Source organism: Pleurodeles waltl, chromosome 9 (assembly GCF_031143425.1).
Source record: "Pleurodeles waltl isolate 20211129_DDA chromosome 9, aPleWal1.hap1.20221129, whole genome shotgun sequence".
Lineage (NCBI taxonomy): Eukaryota > Metazoa > Chordata > Amphibia > Caudata > Salamandridae > Pleurodeles > Pleurodeles waltl.
Window position 1 is genome coordinate 1,124,902,534 of NC_090448.1, and position 16,115 is coordinate 1,124,918,648.

General features: G+C 46.7%; 1 long non-coding RNA gene across 1 annotated transcript in view; it reads right to left on the reverse strand.

Moving 5' to 3' along the window:
* LOC138258791 (uncharacterized) overlaps positions 1-16,115 on the reverse strand; it is a 382,969-nt gene that overhangs the window by 107,102 nt on the left and 259,752 nt on the right. Inside the window, exon 2 of the long non-coding RNA XR_011198572.1 lies at positions 14,497-14,735. This is a non-coding gene — a long non-coding RNA (uncharacterized lncRNA). The remainder of the gene's footprint in view (positions 1-14,496; positions 14,736-16,115) is intronic.

Below are 16,115 nucleotides of genomic sequence, written 5' to 3' on the forward strand. Positions count from 1 at the left end.
TGAGTGTGGATCAGTCTGAGCCGTCTTTTTGCCACAAGCAGGGCACGACAAAAAGGGATGGCATTTTACATGAAAATAATTTTAAAAATCCTGTTTGGAAAAAGTGTTATTTTACTCAGAAAGTGAAAAGACATTGAGTAAAATCTTGAAACTTTAATTCAAACAGAGATTTTCTGGTAAAAACTCAATGCTCCAGGAGCCTAATTGTAGGAGCCGGAAAAAAGAACTGACCTAACTGTAACCCAACTGTCACCTCACTCTCACCTCTGGGGCATGATGGGATACTGGAGGTTCTGCAGGCCTAAAAGGCACGGTGCCTGTTTTATTGTGTTGCTACATTAAAATTGGATGCAGCCTATTGGCTAATAATGCCTCTGCATTTCACTGCAGTTTTGTCTCTAATAAATGATTGCTAATGCAATTTATGTCTCTGTTTTCTGCTTTACAGAAATGTTTGACTGTGGTTGATGTATTTATTTAAAAAAATCTTTAGGAAAATAGGGCATTTTTCGCCTGTTTTTCAACATAGTCTGCATGGATACAAAGACACACGTATGTGATATATATATATCTGTATGAAAAGTCTGGAAACAATTTTATGCTTACATATACATTTAACATATATACAAGTATGTTTATATGTGCTCTGGGGTCTCCCCACGTGGGCGAGACTAATCAGTGCTTATGACTATTGATGAGGATCCCCTGCTCAAGCACACTTATAAAGAGGAAAATGCCTCTAAGAATTGATTTTGTGCAGAAAGATGTCACTCCTTGCATAAAAACAATCCTGCCTACAAAGCAGGAGCCCTTCCACCATTGCTCAAGGGTGCCTGCCTTGGTTCTAGGCAGCATGTAGCACGCCACTGCAGTGAGAAAGCAAGAATGCTCCATATGTTCGTAAATATGGCGCATTCCTACCCTCTCCATTTGATGCAGAACAACAAGTTGTCTTGCTATGTTGCACTGAGTCACATAAGGATAAGTTACTTACCTGTAAATCCTAGTTCTCTTCTAGGGGTATCCTCATCAAAGTCATAAACAATGAAAATTCCCGCCCTCGTGCGGGGACCCCGGAGCATACATAAAATACACACATATAAAGTATGAAATATGCACGAAAAATATATATATAGCATTTTTAGTAGACAAATTTTCATACTAAACTCATATATACGTGTGTAAAACAGCAATGCAGACTATAATCATAAACAGGCTAAAATGCTTTATTTCTGTGGAGTTTTTTTCTTCAAACAGTCCTTTTCAAAATTACAATAAGAGAAAAAACACTTTCCAAAGCCCCATAACTGGGCCTAGGGAAATAAGCAGTAGTAACATCAGAGAAAAAAGAGAAAAACTACATTGAAAACAATGGAGCATTCTTAGCCAATAGGCTGCATGCAGGTTAACACAGGAGAACAATAAAAATTCTGGCACCGTGCCTTTAAGACCCTGAGCACCTCCAGTATCCCACCATGCCCAGGGGTGAAGGAGAGGTGACAGTTGGTTCACAGTTAGGTCAGTACTTTTGTACGGTGACAAGCTGTGTAGCAGATTCGAAAGATAGTGTGTCCTGCACTTCTAGGAGACGTGCGTCCGGGGAGGAGGGTGGGTTGTTTATGACTTTGATGAGGATACCCCTGGAAGAGAACTAGGATTTACAGGTAAGTAACTTATCCTTCTCTTCCAGGGGATCCTCATCAATAGTCATAAACATTGAATAGATTAGCAAGCACATCCCTTAACTCTGCGGACTGTCTAATAGAAGTGCAGGAATAGATATGTATCATGCAAACAAATTTCTCAGAGATGCTTGCCCAACTTGGGCGTCTGCTCTGGCATCTGAGTCCAAACAGTAATGTCTAGTAAATGTATGTACAGACTTCCATGTAGCAGCCTTACAAACTTCAGAGATTGGAACATTATTAAGGAGGGCAGCCGTAGCCGCCTTTCCTCTTGTCGAACGCGCCTTAGGCCTAGCAAGTAGTTGTTTGTTAGCCAATTGATATGCAGTAACAATACATGAAACTATCCATCTCGATATGGTTCGTTTTGAGGCTGCCTCTCCTGTTCTCAAATGACCGTAATTTACAAATAAGTGGTTGGATTGTCTAATTAGTTTGGTTTTATCCAAGTAAAATTTTAGCACTCTTTTCAAATCTAGGGAGTGCAAAGCTTTCTCTGCCGGATTATCCGGATTGGGGAAAAAAGTTGGTAGTGAAATAGTCTGATTGATGTGAGAATCTGACACCACCTTCGGTAAGAATGATGGATGAGTTTGTAGAACCACTCTATTCTCGTGGAAGACTGTGTATGGTTCTTTGGAGGACAAAGCCTGAATTTCACTGACCCTCCTCGCCGGAAGTAATGGCTACCAGAAAAGCCGTCTTCCACGTAAGGTGTTGCAAAGAGGCTCTGTGTATAGGTTGAAAAGGAGGGCCCATAAGTTTCGATAGCACTATGTTCAGCTCCCATGGAGGGGAGGGTTTCCGAATGGGTGGAAAAACTTTTTTCAAACCTTCTAAGAAATCGTTGACTACTGGTCTTGTAAAAAAGGATTCCTGAGAAGGTGACTTACGATAGCCTGTAATGGCAGATAAGGAATGGTTTCTTACCTGTAACTCCAGTTCTCTCGTAGGGGTATTTCCATGATAGTCATAAGCACTGAATAGTTCCGCGCGCCTGCGGGGACCCCGGAGCACTGTTGTGTAGTATATTCTTAAGTGCAATCATCAGCTCCTTGACAAAAAAGGTCTGTGAAAAACACTTAAGAATAACAATGTGCAGCCTATGTGAACAGCTACACAGACCAAATTGTTAGAAGAAAAACAGTTGTAGTGTAAATTCACGTTTAAACCTCTATTTATTCTATAAATACATAAATAAATACATTCTCATATTTTATTTACACCTCTCATGAGAATAAAACAATGTAGGGCAGTGTAGCCCATAGGCTGCCATTATACAGAATGAAAATAGAGCTGTGCCTTTAAGAAAGTAAAGTCTTCCTGTTTCCCATCATGCACAGCAAAAGGCAGTTGCCTCAGTTCTTTTTTGGAGGCTATTAACCTGACATGAAGAAAAATAAAACATTTGTTGGAGTACCAACCTCCATAATATTCATGTTCTATGTCAACTCCACCGGGGAGGAGGGAGGGTTGCTTATGACTATCATGGAAATACCCCTACGAGAGAACTGGAGTTACAGGTAAGAAACCATTCCTTCTCTCGTAGGGGATTTCCATGTATAGTCATAAGCACTGAATAGAGTAGCAAGCCCATCCCCATAACCGCGGTGGAGTAGATATAAGAATACTGAGAAAAACATGAATCATGCAAACAAATTCTTGAGCAAAGCCTGCCCAACCTGAGCATCTGCCCTAGCGTCTGTATCAAGGCAGTAATGCTTAGTAAAGGTATGGACCGACCTCCAAGTGGCAGCCTTGCATATTTCTGCCAAAGGGACATTTCTCATCAAGGCTACAGTAGCTGCTTTCCCTCTGGTAGAGTGGGCTTTTGGCCTACCACCAAGGGATTTGTTTGCTAACTGATAACATAACATTATACATGAAACAATCCACCTGGATAACGATTGTTTAGATGTGCCCAAACCTGTTCTGATTGGGCCATAGTTAATAAAAAGCTGTTGTGATTTTCGAAAGCTTTTTGTCCTGTCCAGGTAAAATTTCAAGACTCTCTTTACATCCAGAGAGTGCAGAGTTCTCTCAGCAGGGGTAGCTGGATTCTGAAAGAAAGTCGGTAATGAAATTGTTTGGTTCACATGGAAGTCGGAGACTACCTTAGGTAAAAATTTTGGATGAGTTCTCATTACCACTTTCGCCGAATGAAAAACCGTGTAGGGTTCCTGAGCGCAAAGGGCCTGGATTTCGCTGACCCTACGCGCTGAAGTGATTGCCACCAGAAAAGCAGCTTTCCATGTGAGATGCTGCAGAGATGCCTTATGTATCGGCTTGAATGGCGGCAGCATCAGACGTGATAAGACAACGTTCAGTTCCCATGGAGGAGAAGGCTTTCTAATGGGAGGAAAAACCTTCTTTAAACCTTCTAGGAAATCCTTAATAATCGGAATCCGAAAAAAGGAAGTTTGTGAAGGACTCTTTCTGTATGCCGTTATCGCCGCCAAGTGAACTTTTATTGACGACAGTTGTAAGCCCGATTTTGCCAAACTTAACAAGTATGGCAGGATAGATTGTTCCCCACAGGAAACCGGGTCAATGTTGTTGTGTAAACACCAAATGCAGAATCTCTTACACTTGCTTGCATAGGCTGATCGTGTGGAAGGGCGCTTTGCTTCCTTCAGAATTTCCATACAGTCCTGAGGTAGGTTCAAGTGTCCATATTGCACTAGCTCAGGAGCCATGCTGCCAAACTCAACGATGAGGGGTTGGGATGAGATATCTGCCCTCTGAACTTCGTGAGAAGGTCCGGACGATATGGTAGCCTGATGTGTGGTTTGAGTGACCGGTGAAGAAGGTCTGGGAACCACCACTGGCGTGGCCACTCCGGAGCAATTAGGATCATTTTGGTCTGAGCATTGGACAGCTTCTGGAGGACCGCCGGAATCAGGGGAAGCGGTGGAAAGGCGTAAAGAAATGCTCCTGACCAGCTTATCCACAGGGCATTCCCCAGTGTCCCTGGATGGTAATATCTGGAGGCGAAGTTTTGGCATTTTTTGTTTTCTGGGGTTGCGAAAAGGTCTGTAGAGGGGGTACCCCAGAGTGCGAAAATGGAATGAACGACGTCGTCGTGTAGTACCCATTCGTGGTTCTCGTCCATTACCCGACTGAGGGCATCCGCTTGAACATTCTGGATGCCGGGCAGGTGAGTTGCCACTAGTGACAGGTTCCTGGCTAGAAGCCAATGCCAGATTGTCTGAGCCTCTCTGGATAAAATTCTGGACCTGGTGCCTCCTTGTTTGTTCACGTAGTACATAGTGGCCACGTTGTCTGTCTGGAGAAGGAGAGTTTCCGTTCTCAGAGAGGGAAGGAAGGCTTTGAGCGCAAGGTGGACTGCGCGAAGTTCCAGCAGGTTGATGTGATAGAGACTCTCTCTCTGTGACCACTCGCCTTGGACTCGAAGATGTTCCATGTGCGCCCCCCATCCGATCAGTGACGCATCTGTTACAATGGTTTGAGATGGAGGCCGTTGTTGAAACGGAATCCCCACCAAGAGATTGCTGGGTAAACACCACCACTTGAGGGATTGTAGGGTGTGAGGAGAAAGAAGGACTTTGTTCTCCCAATCGTCCCTCAGTTGACACCACTGATCCTCCAGATTTTCCTGCAATGGTCTCATATGGAGGCGAGCATTGGGAACCAGATGGATACAAGACGCCATCGAGCCCAGTAGAGAAGCTATTATTCTTGCAGTGGCTTGAGGTCTTTCCTGCAGTTGTTTGCACTTCTGGAGAATCGATAACCGTCGTTCCTCCGAAGGAAACACCTTTCCTAGCCTGGTATCTACAATGGCCCCTAAGTAATGCAACCTCTGAACAGGTGTTGCTGTAGATTTCAGGAGATTGACTTGAAGACCAAGTTTTTGCAGCAGTTGTAGAGTCCATTCGAAATGTTGCTGTGCCTCAAGACAACTGGAGGCCTTTATGAGCCAATCGTCTAGATAGGGGTAGACGAATATTCTCTGTTTCCTCAAGTGGGCGGCTACTACCGCCATGCATTTGGAAAAAGTTCTTGGCGCTGATTTTAGGCCGAAAGGTAGAACTGCAAATTGGTAATGGCGTTTTCCGACGGTGAACCTTAGGAATTTTCGATGTTTCTTGGTTACTGGGATATGAAAGTAAGCGTCGCAAAGATCTATCGCACATAGCCAGTCGCCCTGACGTAGATGTGGATAAATTTGGTGTAAGGCTAACATCCTGAATTTTTCTTTGCGAATCCATTTGTTTGCTGTCCTCAGATCTAAGATGGGACGAAACTCTTGTTTGTCTTTTTTCGGTACAAGGAAATATCTCGAATAAATCCCCTTCCCTTGTTGGCTGATGGGAACGGGTTCTATGGCTCTTTTTTGCAATAGGATATTGACCTCTAACTGTAGAGCTTCGAGATGGCGGTTGGCTGTTTTGGGTGGAACAGATGGTGGAGAACTGGTGAATCTGAGAGCGTAACCATGTCTCACAATATTCAATACCCAGGCGTCTGTTGTGATGCGTAGCCACTCGTCCAGATGATTTGAGATACTTCCCCCTACCGGAGTGGATAACGGAGGAGGGGGAAGCAAAGATTCAGGGCTTAGACGTGGGAGCCTGTCGAGTTGCCTGAGTTTGAGGTGTTGAACGACCCCTTGTCGACCTTCGCTGAGTAGAGAAACCCCTTTGATGCTGCTGTTGTTGCTGCTGCTGGGGGCGCGAAGACATCCAGTGTGGCGACTGATACCGGTGGGTGAAAAGTCGTCGTTGATATGGCCGGAAAAACTTTCTTTGTTCTTTCGGTCTTTCCATGCCTACCGCTTTCAAGGTATCTAGTTCAGCTTTCATTCTAGCCATCTCGTCATCGGCATGAGAACCGAACAAGGTGGAGCCCGAGAAAGGCAGGTTTTGTATTCTCTGCTGCGCTTCAGGTTTGAGTGATGTAAGTCTCAACCATGCATGCCTTCTGAGCGCTATCCCGTGTGCATAATTGTGTGCGGATAGCACCGAAGAGTCAGCTGCAGCACTTATAATTTGGTTAGACACCATGGCTCCCTCACCCACGACCTCCAGGAAATCTTCCCTTTTATCCTTAGGAAGATGTTCCGCAAACTGCATTAAAGAGTCCCAGAGGGCACGGTCGTACCGCCCTAATAACGCAGTAGCGCTGGCTGCCTTCATCGTGACGCCTGCAGTAGAGCATACTTTTCGTCCTGCAGCATCTATCTTTCTGCTCTCTTTATCTGGAGGTGAAGAAGAAGATGGTGAGGTTGAATGCAGTTTCTTTGCCGCTACTATGACCACCGAATCAGGAACTGGGTCCGACCTCAAGAATAGAGGATCTTGTTCTGGTGGACGATATTTTTTAATAAGTCTGGAAGGAGCAGACTTTGTTGCGGCCGGTGCAAGGAAAATATCCATTGCTGGTTCAAGGAGACCTGGAACCAGTGGAATCAAAGGTCTGGAAGATGTCCTGTGATGCAAGGTCTCGAAGATCACTGACGTCGATGGGGCAGGTATCGCCAGCGGGATGTTCAGCTTGGTTGCCCCTCGTACTAAGACCTCCTGGAACGTATTCACATCATCTATGGGGGACACTCTCGGGGACGGTGAGTCCGATAGGGTTGGAGAGTAGTCCTGTGTAGACGAAGAAGAACGCCTGTGATGTGAACGCTGAGATCTCTGTGAGTCATGACGGTGCCGAGAGGAAGAAGAGCGTCTAGATGAATGTCCCGAACGTCTTACAGACCGCGTTGGAGTCCTCAAAACAGGCTCTGAAGGCGGAGCCGGAAGAGGCGCCGTAGGTGTTATTGGCGTCTGTGGCAATGGTGATTGTCGAGGAGAGAGTTGTGGAGACGCTGGAAGGAGGATGAGTGAAGCCGAGGATTCTGAGGTTGTATAAACCCTCCTAGGTCTTTTTGATTGTCTCGACGTCGACACACTCCTCGACGTCGAAGTACGGTGACGGCGAGTTCCCTTCGCCGTCGATTCTTCTCGCCGTTGAGAATCTCTCGACGACGACCCTCGACGTCGCCGTGATGACGGTGAACGTCTACGACGTCGAGCACCCCTCGACGTTGATCGATCTCGCCGTGTCGACGGCGAACCGGATTCAGATCTCCTCGACGTGGAACGTCCTCGCCGTGTCGACGGTGACCCAGATCTCGACGGCGAAAGTCCACGCCGTCTCGACGGCGAAATCGTCGTCGACGGCGAGCAATGTCTCTTTCTCGCCGGCGAACCACTCCTCGACGGCGAGCATGTTGGCGCCGTTCCTTGCCTCGACGTCGACGCCCTCGACGTCGTCGGAGACCTGTGCCGTTTTTGAGCCGGTCTGGTCGGAGTTATAGAGGAACCAGTGTGAGCCCTGGTAGAAGACTGACCTTCTCCTCGCTCTGTGGTAGAATGACCACTTTTCCTCCTGTCCTCTTTCGCCTGGAGTCGGATCTTCTCCCTGTCACGAAGGGTCCTTCTGGAGAAGGTTTTGCAGATGTCACACGACTCCGGTTTGTGGCTGGATGGAAGGCAAATTATGCAGACCCGATGTGGATCTGTTTTGGCCTTTTTTCTGCCACAAGAAGGACATTTGTCAAACAGTGAAGGCATTTCTGAAGTAGAAAAACCTCAAAATTCTGTCAGAATCTAACAGAAAAAAACAGAAAATTATCACTCAATGTTAAAAACGTCGAGTGAAAATGAAATTCAAAAGACTTTAAATGAATTTCTGTCACAAAAGGATTTTGTGAGGTAGAGCTCAATGCTTCAGGGTCCTGTCAGAAAGGAGCCGGAAAAAAGAACTGAGGCAACTGCCTTTTGCTGTGCATGATGGGAAACAGGAAGACTTTACTTTCTTAAAGGCACAGCTCTATTTTCATTCTGTATAATGGCAGCCTATGGGCTACACTGCCCTACATTGTTTTATTCTCATGAGAGGTGTAAATAAAATATGAGAATGTATTTATTTATGTATTTATAGAATAAATAGAGGTTTAAACGTGAATTTACACTACAACTGTTTTTCTTCTAACAATTTGGTCTGTGTAGCTGTTCACATAGGCTGCACATTGTTATTCTTAAGTGTTTTTCACAGACCTTTTTTGTCAAGGAGCTGATGATTGCACTTAAGAATATACTACACAACAGTGCTCCGGGGTCCCCGCAGGCGCGCGGAACTATTCAGTGCTTATGACTATACATGGAAATCCCCTACGAGAGAAATGTACCTTAATAGATGACACTTGCAGACCCGATTTTGCCAAATGGAGTAGGTAAGACAGTATGATTTCCTCCTGAGCCAGTATAGGATTCTGACCTTGCTGACGGCACCATATGTAGAACCTCTTCCACTTGAACGCATAAGAACGCCGCGTGGAAGGCCGTCTGGACTCCTTTAAGATGTTCATGCACTCCTGCAAGAGCCCTAGGTGCCCATACTGCAGGAATTCAGGAGCCATGCCGTCAAGCTCAGAGAGGGAAGGTTGGGGTGAAGTATCCTGCCTCCCAGCCTGCAAAGGAGATCCGGTCTGCACAGCAGCCTCCTGTGAGGTTGTTCCGATAGGTTGAGGAGATCTTTGTACCAGAACTGACGAGGCCATTGCGGAGCTATGAGAATCATTCTGGTGCGGGATCTTTAGAGTTTGTTGATCACCGCAGGTATGAGGGGGATCGGTGGAAAAGCGTAGAGAAATATCCCTGACCAGTCGATCAACAGGGCATTCCCTTGAGATCCCAGACGGTAGAACCTGGACGCGAAGTCTGGGCATTTCCTGTTTACCTAGTCTGCGAAGAGATCCAATTGAGGCCGACCCCATTGAGCGAAGATGTCTTCGTTGACCTCGTCCTGAAGGACCCAATCGTGGGCGTCCTCGAGATTTCTGCTCAGGAAGTCTGCCTCCACATTTTGTTGAACTGGTAGGTGAACTGCTGTAAGCGACATTCCTCTCTCTAAGAGCCAATGCCAGATGGCCTGAGACTCCCGAGATAGGGGCAGGGATCTCGTTCCTCCTTGTCTGTTCAGATAATACATTGTTGTCGTATTGTCCGTTTGTACTAGGAGAGATTTCCCCTGAATCGATGGAGCAAAAGACTTGAGAGCCAGATCGACTGCTCTGAGCTAAAGCAGGTTGATGTGGTACTCTCTTTCGTTGTCGAACCACAGGCCCTGAGCTTGAAGGGAACCCAGATGAGCTCCCCATCCCTGAAGCGACGCATCCGTTACCAGAGTGTCGGATGGGATTAACTGGTGAAACGGAGCTCCTACTGACAGTTGAGGTCTGTGCATCCACCATTGCAACGATTGTCGTGCTCCTATCGGAAGTCGCACTCTGTCCTCCCAGCGGCCTGTGCTCTGGTTCCAGTTGTTTTCCAGCGCCTCTTGAAGAGGCCTCATATGTAGCCTGGCATTCGGGACAATGAAAATGCACGAGGCCATGGAGCCCAGTAGAGATGTCACCTGACGGGCCGTAGGTGCGTCGGACTCCAGCAGTTCTTGACACTTTCTCTTTATTGATAACAGTCGTTCCTCCGAAGGATACACTCTTTCGAGCTCTGTATACAGTATTGCTCCTAGGTAGTGGAGATTTTGCGTTGGGATCAAGGTGGACTTTTGGTAGTTGACTTGTAGACCTAGAGACCTGAAAACACTGAGCACAATGTCCCGATGGCTTCTCGTCTGCTCCGGAGAGGAGGCTTTCAGTAGCCAGTCGTCTAGGTATGGGTAAATGAAGAATTTTTGCTTCCTTAGATGCGCCGCTACCGTAGCTACGCATTTTGAGAAAACGCGAGGGGCAGATTTCAGGCTAAATGGAAGCACCTTGAACTGATAGTGCTGGGAGGCTATCCGGAAGCATAGGCATTTCCGATGCTTGGGAATAATCGGGATATGAAAATACGCGTCTTGCAGGTCGATGGAGCACATCCAGTCTCCTCGATGTAGATGAGGGAAAATCTGGTGGAGAGCCAGCATCCTGAACTTTTGCTTTTTTATGTACTTGTTCAGTAGTCGTAAGTCCAGAATCGGTCTGAAAACTCCCTCTCGCCCTTTTTTTGCTACCAGAAAATAACAGGAGTATACTCCCTTCCCTCTGTGCGCGACTGGGACTTTTTCTATTGCTTTTTTCCGTAAAAGAGCGTGAGCCTCTTTGCGTAATAGGCTCATGTGAGACGGATTGCATTTGGTTGGTGGCAAGTGAGGAGGAGGTTGTCGGAAAAGAAGAGGGTACCCATTCTCGACAATGTTGAGCACCCATTTGTCTTTTGTTATGCCACGCCACTCATGAATGAACGCTGTGATACTTCCCCCCACCGGAGTGGTGCACGGTGTTAAGGGAAGCGAGTCCTCATTGCTTTGCTGGAGTTTTGGGTGTGGACTGCTGTGATCTGCTTGACCCTCGGTCTCTCGTGGCCTTACGAGATTGGAAAAGTGGGCGCCCTTGCCTCTGCTGTGGCCTCTGGGACCAATGAGGGGTTTGAACCCTCTACTGAAACGGGCGCCTGTCGTAAGGTCTATACCTTCGCCTGAAGTCCTTTTTTCTCTCCAGGCCCACTGCTCTCATGGTGTCCACTTCCGTCTTTATACGTGCCATCTCCTCGTCTGTATGGGTTCCAAAAAGCGAGTTCCAGTTGAACGGAAGGTTTAGGATACGCTGCTGTGCTTCCTGCTTCAATCCTGTCAGTCTCAGCCAGGAAGACCTTCTCGCACAAACCCCATGCGCGTAACCATGTGCAGCTAAGTCTGCCCCATTTGCTGCTGCACTGATGACCTGATTGGAGACCCCTCCTGAAGGATCTCCTGAAAATCCTGCCTGTCCTACCTAGGCAATTTGTCTGAGAACCTGCTCAGTGAGTCCCAGAGTGAACGGTCATATCTGCCTAGGAGTGCGGAAGCGCTGGAGACCTTCATCATGGAAGCCGCCGTGCCACACATCTTCCTCTCCAGAGAGTCCAGGTGTCTACTCTCTTTGTCTGGTGGAACCGTGGAGGATGATGCCACTGAGTGCGTCTTTCGGGCTGCGGCCAATATGACTGAGTCCGGCGGTGGATCCGTCCTGAGAAACAAAGGATCTTGTTCAGGTGCCTTATATTTCTTCAAGATCCTAGCAGGAGCTGATCTTAGGGTGGCTGGTGCTAAAAAGGTGTCCATGGTTGGTTGTAAAAGACCAGGCACTAGCGGTAGCAATTTCTTTGAAACCGCTCTATGTTGCAAGGTTTCAAAGATCACGGATGAGGAGGTTGAAAGTTCCGGGACCTCTATATTTAGTTTTTGTGCTCCCCTGAGAAGCACCTCATTAAAGGTTGTGACATCGTCCACCGGGGAAACTCTAGCTGGTGGAGAATCCGTTAAGGTCGGGGAGTACTGTCTTACAGAGGACCCCGACTATGACCAAGAAGGAGACCTTCTGCGATGGCGTGACCTAGATCGTCTCTGGGAGCGTGACCTGCTCCGAGATGCTGTAGCAGCGCGTCGAGGCCTCGTGGTCGACTGGTGAGACGCAGAACGAGCCCGTCCTGCCCGCGCTGTTGGCGATGGTGTTCTCGGGAGAGAGGCAGAAGGAGAGTACATCCTCGAATACTGCGAGTCTGGGGAGGCAGTCGTTCTATTAATGCTCTCCAACCACCTTGGCGACAAGTTGATGGGCGAGACATGGCCAGACGATGCAGCTCTCGACCGAGATGAACCACTTCTTATGGAGACCACCGGAGATGCTGGAGTGGTCTTATCCGCCGGCGGAAGCCGACGCTCTTCTCCTTGCAAGACAGGCAAAACCTGTGTCGACGTCGACAGCTGCAACGACGTCGAAGGGAGTGACGTAGGTTGCTCTGGTCTCAACGTCGAGTGCCTCGACGGTGACCGGCGATCCCTTGACCGCGACCTGCTCGACGTCGTGTGCCTCGCCGTCGAGTGATGGGCCGTCGACGGCGGATGTCCTCGCTCTCGCCGTTGAGGCGATTTCGACGTCGTTTTCCTTGATGTCGAGGGGCGCGAGGCCTTCGGCGCCGAATGGGCACGCCGGTGATGGCTCGACGTCGATCGGTGGGTTACCGTCGACAGAGATCTGCCCCTGTGGTGGCCATGTTCCTTCGACGTCGTATCCTTCGACGGCGGTCGGGTCGCCGGCGATCTATGGCGGTGTGACGTGGCAGCGATGACGTCGACGGGGAACAAACAGGTACCTTCCTACCTGCTGACGTCGATCTAGCCTGTCTCTCCTGAGAATGGCTTGTTGGCTGCCTGGGAAGCGAAGAGGACGATGTCTTCTGCCTCTCATGAAGACCATGAAGTCTGATCTTCTCCCTGTCATTCAGTCCTTTTTGACATGTTCTTGCAGTGTCTGCAAGTGTCAGGGCAGTGACTCTGAGGCAAGCACACAATACAGACAGTGTGTGGATCTGAATGGGCCTTCTTCTTCCCACAGGAAGGGCACTTCACAAAAAGAGAAGGCATTTTTCAGCCAGTAAAAAACTTCTTGACTCAGACAAAGGTGTTAGATGCCGAGTAAAAGCAGAAAAAACGCAGTTTTGAAGTATTTTTCTGAGAAAAACTCAGAAAAACTGAGAGCTCAATGCTCCAGGATCCTCTCAGAAGAAGCCGGAAAAAAGAACTGACCTAACTGTGAAGCAACTGTCACCTCTCCTTCACCCCTGAGGCATGGTGGGATACTGGAGGTGCTCAGGGTCTTAAAGGCACGGTGCCAGAATTTTTATGGTTCTCCTGTGTTAACCTGCATGCAGCCTATTGGCTAAGAATGCTCCATTGTTTTCAATGTAGTTTTTCTCTGATGTTACTACTGCTTATTTCCCTAGGCCCAGTTATGGGGCCTTGGAAAGTGTTTTTTCTCTTATTGTAATTTTGAAAAGGACTGTTTAAAAAAAAAAAACATCCACAGAAATAAAGCATTTTAGCCTGCTTATGATTATAGTCTGCATTGCTGTTTTACACACGTATATATGAGTTTAGTATGAACATTTGTCTATTAAAAATGCTATATATTTATTTTTCGTGCATATTTCATACTTTATATGTGTGTATTTTATGTATGCTCCGGGGTCCCCGCACGAGGGCGGGAATATTCAATGTTTATGACTATTGATGAGGATCCCCTGGAAGAGAAAGATAAATCTATCCCACAGAAGACAGAGGCCAAGACAGAGTCAGACTGCTCAGTAAAGTGAGACTGCTTCTTTATACATCTTAAAAATATTAACAAATCCCTGGAAAATGCAGCTTATGTTATATTAGGGTACGGAGGGTGACCAAACCCCACATGTGGCAAAGAATATAGGCAAGCGTTTTGAGGAGAGGTGTCTTCAAGAGGAGTTGTGAAGCACATGAGCTTGCTCACTGCCAAAGAGAAGGTCAGTGCATTTATTTTACAATGTCATGGGGCACGTTAATGTGGCTCTAGTACCAAAATAAACATACTTTTATTTACATACTCTAGTAAATGTCATGGTGTACATGATTCTTACAATAAAAATATACAAGACAATTGCTAAAGAAAATATTCCTCACCTGACAAAAACGACCATGACCTACCAGTCAATAGGCCAAAAGCTGCAGATCTGTTATCTGCATTCAAAGAGTCCAATGAGCAGTCAAAAGAAACATTTGAACAAATTCTGCTATAGACCACAGCAGTTAAAGCTTACACTGATAGAAACAAAAATCACTAGCATTCTGTTTTTTATCATAACCTACCTCTACACACAATAGTCAGTGGTTGTGACAACTTAACACTGAAAAATCCTATGGCTGCCCCAAACGTTTTTAGAACTGAGGCGGCATCTCACAAACAACAAAAGGGTTGAGACACTGGTTTGTACCGTGTGCATACCTCACTAGCAGAGAGCTGTTCCATGTTTCACATTTAGGGCACAGCTCCGGCCAATACTTGCTCCTGCCAGCAAACAACTGGTGAAATCTTCGAGGCCACAACACGTCGTGAAGGGGACAATAAGGGCATAAATAATAGCTAGAACTATGCTTACGGGCCATGCCAATACCACCAAAACGATCAACCAAAATAACCCCCATATGCAGCACACGCAGGAACAGGTAACCATCGGGTCGGAGCTAAGGAGCAAAAATGAAAGATGATGAAAGATTTTTTATGTGTAATCATGTTTAATCAAGCAATATCGAAATCTTCGCTGAAGTGATATACATTAACAATAGAATATTCCTATGTGCCTGTGGAGATCCACAAAAACAAACAAACATTTGAACGTTGAAATCTAGTATTTTAAAACAGTTATATAAATACCTGGCTAACTGAAGTTGAATTTTTCAAATTTCCAAATGTTTACTTTTACATAAAAGAACTTACTTTTAATATAATTTACTTGCAAGAAACACAGTAATTATGTTTAAACCCCTGGCTAGATTACATTGAATATTACTTGCCTTCACTTAGCTCCACCAGGGGGTGGGCGGGTCCATCTGGAGGCATCTCAATGAACAAGTTACTTACCTTTGGTAACGATTTGGTAGAGACATATTTTAGTTGCAGATTCCTTACCTTAGAATTTCTCCCAGGCGTCAGTCTGGATCTGGAGATTTTTTTTTCGAGCAGTACCCCTGTGCACCGTCAGGTGGCATCTGTTGACTCCACATCCGTTGCTGGCATCGTGGTCACCAGATATGATGCTGTGGGTCGTATGTAAGCACCACCCCAGCGTGGTTATGTCAGTTTCTTTTCACGACTTTCCACGCCAGAAGCGCAGAGCCATGAAGAACACTGATACTCATGCACTAGAAACAGGGCCCTGAATGGGAAGTTTCTGTCCCTAGAAATCAGTTTGAGGAGCGAGGAGCTAAGGTGGGTCGGTAAGGACTCTGCAACTAGAATATGTCTCTACCAGATAAATCGTTACCAGAGGTAAGTAACTTGTTCATCTGATAGAGACGTCTAGTTGCAGATTCCTTACCTTAGAATATATACCCAAAAATTAACACCCCTGGAGGTGGGTCTGCGAATCAAGATCATACTAAGACGCCCTGCAGGACGGAACGGCGAAAGTAGCCGCCCCTGCGGATCTGACTGTCCAGGCAGTAGTGTTTAGTGAAAGCGAATATCTAGGACTGTAGCTCTGCGTGCTAAATGCAGTGGTGGCAGCCGTAGCCCTGGTAGAATGAGCAAACAAACCCTTTGAGGCTGCTTCTTACCCAAACCGTAGCACATTTTAATGCAGACTGCCAAAGCTTTCCTCGCGACCACAAAGAGTTGATCATTCACCCAGAACTCTTGAGTACGGTTGAGGTAGAACGCCAACGCTCATTTTGGGTCCAGGCAGTAGAGTCTCTCCTCTTCTTTAGAGGGATGTGGGGGGGCCAAGTAAAAAGTAGGCAAGGTGATGGATTGGCCTACATGAAAGGGCACTTTAGGGAGTAAAAAAGCCCTAGTATGAAGCACCACTTGTCAGGGTGGATGGAGATGAAAGGTGGCTTAGAAGA